Source organism: Poecilia latipinna, unplaced genomic scaffold (genome assembly GCF_001443285.1).
Source record: "Poecilia latipinna isolate Pla-1442-1.1 unplaced genomic scaffold, P_latipinna-1.0 Scaffold1302, whole genome shotgun sequence".
Taxonomy (NCBI): domain Eukaryota; kingdom Metazoa; phylum Chordata; class Actinopteri; order Cyprinodontiformes; family Poeciliidae; genus Poecilia; species Poecilia latipinna.
In genome coordinates this window covers 164,790-171,909 of record NW_015113918.1, presented here as the reverse complement: position 1 = coordinate 171,909, position 7,120 = coordinate 164,790, and positions in this window count along the sequence as shown.

Sequence of the window (7,120 nt, the reverse complement as noted above, 5' to 3'; positions counted from 1 at the left end):
TCATGTTGTTGAATTATCACGGTATTTTTAACATACAACACTTACACTGGAAATCTAACACTTCTGAATTTGCTGTGTAGAGCTGACATGGCTCTACACTCTGAAGGCTTCAATGTGCATGCATGTGTATGTGTGGGTGTATGCATCATTTTAATCCCTTCATGTAACTTCTTTAAAAGAATAAATTAAATGTAACAAAGCGGTTCAAATATACTGCTCAATACTAGAATTTAACATATTTTGAGTGCCCACTCAATTTATTTTTTTGCTTGATTCCAAAGTGTAGATTTCATTGTGCATTGAGCCAGAGTGGCTCTCTAAGCATTTCAAACCTGAAACTGTGCTACATGTACTAAGAATGTTAAAAAACTAATTAGTGTGTATTTATTTGCCCACACTTTACTAAAAACCTGACAAGTCCCAAGAGCCATGTTCTTAACATGTTGGTAACTCTAGTTAATCTTATTGCAAATTTAAAGTGATGTGTTTGTTCACTACCCCTCTAGCATATTACTTAATTGTTTTGCAGTTGTGCTACTTTCAGAAAGGGAGGTTCCCAAAAAGCATGGTCTTGTCTTTAGTCCCCAGTATTGCCTACAGATAAGGCTGTGTGTGTGTGTGTGTGTGTGTGTGTGTGTGTGTGTGTGTGTGTGTGTGTGTGTCTGCGCCTCCGTTTTATTCAGCCAAAGAGGGGAATGTTCCTGTTTGTCTGTCATCATGTCTGAGCTTTTTTAGCTAACTGGCCTCATTTCTGCCTGGGGACCTTCTTTTCCACACCAAACCCAGTGCAATATGTTTCAACTAAGACCTTTGCAGAATATATTTGAGCACTGTTTGATTGAAATTGTATTCATTTTTAACACTGGCACAGTGGATCTGTATCCTCTATACACTATACAAAGTTTCCCATATCTCTAATACCTACACTTCCAAGTTTTATTGAGTTAATGGAATTATTCTACCGTGGCTGCGCAGCTTTGGATAACATCTAAAGGAATAGCTTTTTTGCCCTCCTGCTTGTCTGCATGCACAAAATTTCCGTATGTAAACAATATCATGTAGAGGGTCTATATTTGTAAATCTGATTATGAGTAAGTCAGTGCCTCACTAGCCATGAACATCACCGTACATCACTGCTCACCATCTATGTACAAAATAATGTATTTGACAGCAGATGCAATAATTTGTGTGTAACAGAGTTTTTATTCTGTGAAAACAGCAGATTCTTTAGTAGTGGCTTTGCTGCACAGCTTACTTCTATACTGAGCTTTTTCTGCATAAATGACTAAGCACTTGATAATCACATAGTCATTTATAGAGACTGTTATGCATCATGTAAAAAATAAAAACCTTAATCAGCATAGACAATCACTTTACATATTACTAATAGAAATAAATCTCCAATTTTATACATATGGATCAGTGCTTGAACAATACACAAAGAGACCTTGTAACTGCCCTCTTACCTAAAATCAAGGTGGAAATGACCACAAAACTAGTTTCTTTAACAAAGATGCTAACAGTGTTTAGCTTTTAGATTAATGCCAGTTAACAGTTACCCTAATGATAGAAATGACTTATGGTATTTTGCCAAAGACAAAAGAAATCTTATAACCACTAAAATCTGACGCTACTCCACTTTTTTAACATTTTGTAAAGAAAGTTGCGTCCTCTTTAGAGGTTTTGTGTCGTTTCCTTCAGTGGTGTTCTTTGTGCAGCTCCCCCACAGGCGAGGAGGGGAACAAGTTTTCCAAATGGTTTAGTTTGTTTGATACAATGCAATGTCAAGCAGTTTGTGTGTGTGTGTGCGTGCGTGTGGGAGGGAGTTGGGAGGATTTGGGTTCTTTCTTTACCAGCAAAAATTGTAGCAAATGTTGAAATGTTACATTGATCATTTGTTGAACCAGTAGACCGATTGAACGGTCTACCGGACTATCAGGTGTGAAAACATCCCAAATAAATAAATGACTCGAGTAGATGGCTGACTGTCAGTACTGTTTAAACTGGATGTTTAACACATTTCAACTCTGAGATAGATACTAGCTTTACCATGATTCATTTAAAATTTGTCTATATTTGGAAAGCAGGTCAGCACCAGTTGTGCTTTGACTGACTTTCCATTTCCCTGAACTTCTACAGCAGAGCAAAGTTGGCCTGATCTCCAAAGCTGCTGCAGCCACTTTAATAGAAAACGCAGCAGGTTGATTTAAGCCCAAATCCCCCCATACACACATGCACACACAAAGCTTGCTTCCCTTTTGTTTAGCTTTGTTATTTCAAGAGTACATTGATATGCAGGTGGCCGAATCTACATCCTGCTTAAAATACAAAATATGTGAATGAGGCTCTCGTGTGCAGCTGAAAGGTATCATGATGTGTTTTGTATCTGACTCATGCAAATGTCCAATTCTTCAACATTGAACTGTGACTACTGAACCAGAGGACAGCGAATATAATGGGAATACATTGAAGAAATAACTTGAAATAAAGTAAAACTACAAAACCAGAAATATGATGCACGATTCGCCAAAATCAGACAAATTTGAAACAAACAGTTTGGTGCTTACTGTTTGGTTTGAACCAGTGGATACATGCTCAACGCCTTTATAGGGTGAAACGAGTCCGTTTTCATTTGTGCATCAAAATCATCTATTGAGGAAAAATCATCAGCTGTTTTTTTGTATTTCCCAACTCATGATTTCATTTGAAGCTGTGGGACAGTGATAGCCTTGCTGTATGTAGAACAAACAAATATAACTATCTAATACTACAATTATCATATGTGATGGGATTACACCGCATGATGGGTAAAGACCAGATGGTGTTTGCTTTTACAAGCCACAGGAACGGTAATGCCCCACTTTGCTTGTATTTTATTTCCCTTTTGTTCTCACATTTCCTTCTTCTTTATTTGAACTTGTTGACTCTTGTGTTTTATCTTCCTCCCTGTAGGCTCCTGTTGCTTAATCTACCACCCCCAAGGGACCAGACCATTCTGATGGAGATACACATGAATATTAAGGTATGAATGCCATTATCTTGGTCATTATTCACTGTAGGAATGAAACAACACAAACTGATATAAAGTCCTGGGGTTCATAAGAACAAGATGAGAAGAGATTTGTTTTCTTGTGTTTTAGAATTGAAGTATTATTATTCCTTTTTGTTTGGTTTTCTCACACAAAATCACTTTGGGGACAACAATACACTTTTTTTTCTAACTTTACAGAACTTGAATTCATTTTTTTTTAGCTAAAATATGAATTTTAGCTCAAACACTATATTGTACTTTTAAACATATAGTTCAGAATTTCTTTTTAATATAAGTCCTGTCTAAATTAGCCATTCAGTTTTTTTGCAATTCCACAAATTTATGCAAAATCAACAGATCCCCTGCATTTTTTTGTGCTATTGCATAATTGAGAGTGTGATATTTTCTGCAAAAATAGTAAGCTCCGTTTGTTTTGTTAGCCCAAGCAAAATAGCTTTGGGGATCCATTTTCTTTAGCTAAACCATACACTGTATTGTATTTCAAACAAATAGTTATTTTTTTTTCTTATTGAATTCACACAAAATCAACAGATCACCTGCATTTTTTCTGCTAATCCATAGATTAGCGGAAAATTTATTTAAAATTTTCCGCAGAGTTGATGAAAAACATTGGGTTTAAGTGACTGCTAATTACCACCTGTAGGTGGCAGTGTTTCTTACTTATTATACCCTGTTGCCTCAGCCTTGCAGTACAAGAGAAAAATTCCTTGCATTTAAGACATTCCCGCGTTATATTTAACTTACTTAAACACATTTTCCATAATAGTTTCTGGTTTCAGAGTAATTCTAAAGTTTGCAGAGCAAAATTACAGCATTTGTCCCATTTTCAGCTGGTCAGATTCGCTTTCACACTGCACTGTGTCAAACGAACCAAACCCTTTATAAAATCTTTAGAAAATGTAAACAAAAACATGTTAAGAAGCACCAAAATGTTAGTGCTTCTTAACATTTTAGTGTGTTAAGAAGCACAAGGTTTTTCTCAACATTTTTTTTTAGTTCTAGAGAGTGTGTGTGAATGTGTCGATGTACTGACGACATTGACACATTGTCTGTGTCAATGTACTGATGAAATGTTTACCTTGTGGGTGTGTCTTCTCTGGCAGCCATCTTGGATTGCTATAAAGAGGAGGTCCACCTCAAAACCTGCTCTTTTATGGGATGTTTGGTGATCAGAGCTAGAGTTTGATTGGTTGAAGCCATCAAAAGAATAAAACAACTTGTAAATTTATGCATTTGCATAGATATGATGTTTGCCTTATATTTTATTAATGATAAATAATTATTAATGCCTCCTTTTTATATGTGAAAGTCAACTTTGTTTCTTTTTTCCCCACTCTGGATGGCTGAGGTGATTGGTCGATTTGAACTGAGGAGGCGGGGTTTGACCTGTATATGGGTGGACTGCTGGATATGGCAGGCAGACTGAGGGAAGGGCTGCCAGCCTTAACACTCCTTTGATGCCTGAGAGCCAATAAATCAGCTTTGTTTGCTGTACAGCCAAGACTGAGTAATAACTTCTCATGTCCACACCTCAGTGTACCAGTGGTGTCAGAAGTGGGATTCAAACCCTCGCCTTCAGGGGAGACTGCAACCTCAATGCACCTGGTGGCCTGCCAGGCTTGTAATACACCAGGGGAAACCCTGAAGTCTTCCGTTCACTGTTATTTTCCCTTACCTGTTAATTTTATGAAAAGTTAGTGAGGAAGAAAATGTATAAAGTCTGAATATATCCTTTGTCAATTACACTGTAAGGCAAGTCGCCAGTCACAAACAAGCTTAATACTGGCGTTTTGACAAAAGATTACCCATGTTTTATTAATGAATGTCTGGTGCTCCTGTCCTAAATTGATCATCTGTAGATTTTCATTGTCAGTTGCAAGCTTGAAGTCGATGATTCGTTGGCTATATTTTGACAGAATGTTTTTTTTTATTTTTATGACTGTTACAAAAGGAATTTGTTTTAATATATGAAGAGTATAAACATCCATCCTACATAGATGTTTATCCTGAGCTTATCCTGTGCAGGGTCATGGTGGGTTAAAACCAATCCCATCATACACTGGGACAAATGTTAAACTGAGTAATCACTTCAGGGATTTATTTGTTTGTTATTGCTAGGGGATTTTTTTTCCTGCTATGTAATGTTTAAAGAGTTAAGATCCTCATGCCCAAAGTACCGGCTCAGTCATACAGATGTTGTTGTACAATTAGATATAATTGCGTTCAAATTAATTACTGACAGTAATTTTTAGTCCAAGCAAAAGTTGAGATTTCATATTGAATCAGGTTTTATCGTTAACATTTGTAGTCAAAGCAAAAATGAACCCCTCCTTTGGACTACATATAAGACGTGTAGTTTTTCATTCTTTCAATCATTTCAATGATTTTGTGATTGTGCATTAAGTTGTTTGCGAAGAATAAGACACACACTAGCCCCTTTCATATCAATCCAAGTTCTGTGATCTACAGGAATTTTTTATTTCTTGTGATAAACTGAAAGGTTGTCAGTGTTTCAGCAGTTTTTTAGTTTTCTTCCATATCAGTGGAGCATGAAAAACTGAATCCAGCTTTTCTGTGTTTGGTTCTTATTCTGGGGTGGCAAAGAGGACTAGATCCAGAAGACCTGACCAATCTGGAAGGTCGATGCAACAATCAATCTTGAAAACAACTTGGTGCTAAGCCATTTGGTGTTTTATAAAGTAGCAAAAGCAGGTTAAAGTCTATTTTCCGAGATACAGGGAGCCAGTTAATGGACTTTAGAATTGGGTTGGTGTGCTCTACTCTACTAGACTTAGTGAGAACCTTAACTCTGAGCTAAGTTATGTTATAGTTACAACTGACACCTCTTTGATCCCGTTAGCCGAGCAGCGTACTCTGAAACCAGAGCCCTTTGAATTCTTTCAAGTGTCTGTTCTTCAAAAGTCAACCTGTGTAGAAATCTGTGTGGATATTCAACATACAAACACTGATCCAAAAGAAGGCTGTAAATGACATCAGTGGGCAGCATTGAGAAGCACTGTTTTGATGACATGCTGAAGGAGGAGTGTCAAAAAGAGTGGAAGGTTCTTGAAGAGACAGAATCATATTTTAAGGTGTCAGATGTGTCAATGATGCAAAGTCAGATTTCTTTGAAGTTGTTTTTGATATATACAGCATTTTCATGCAAACTGAATGTAGTTACTTGACTATGGTATAAAATGGCATTATGAGTCTGGAAAATACATAATAATATCCCTTTAAATTATATTCTGCCAACATCTTCACTTTAATCCAGTGCAATGCTGGAAATTAAACAAGTAAAAGTATTCATAACTGTTAAAATTGGTAAAAGCATATTGTTGTGTACTTGCCACCTCCGTTTTTATGAGAATAGGTATTTTTTCAGGTGTTTAGAAATATTGCATTCCCCTCTTTATTCTGACCATATGGATTTAACAGTTTGTCAACAAAAGAGAACAAGTGCACAGTGGAGTGATACATTCAGCTAACGAGAAAACATCATTCACAGTACAGGATTCATTAGATGAGACAATAATCATTTTAACAATGCTAAGTCTTCAAAATCCCTGGCTGGATTTATCCATGATAATATTCTCAAACATTTCCAATTTTGTTTATAAAGTAGTTAGTTTTGTGATTATAGCTTTCATTACTGTTATTCTTACTGTTGTCAAACATGTCCTTTTATATCTAGTTGATGATTATGTCTACAATTATATCTCAAACAGTCTTTCTTAGCATTATTAATAATAATTAAATCAAATCAGCATAGTAACATAATGGCTCCTTCAACGAGCGAGCGCTTGTTGATTTTGATTTGTTTGTCAGAAGACAAAGAGATGTGAAAGCCCACAGCGTCATTTGGTTTCTCCCTAAGGAGTAATTAAAAGATTTTTCTTAGGACACATTGATGTCTGTGAGACTTTATGGCCTTAAGTTTGATTTTCAGTGCTGGTTTGTCCTTGCTGAGAAATATGTCAATGACATACAAATTAAAATCTGATAACATTACTTTATTCATTAATCATTATTGAGTTAAAATGCTACATAAAACTTAGCATATATATA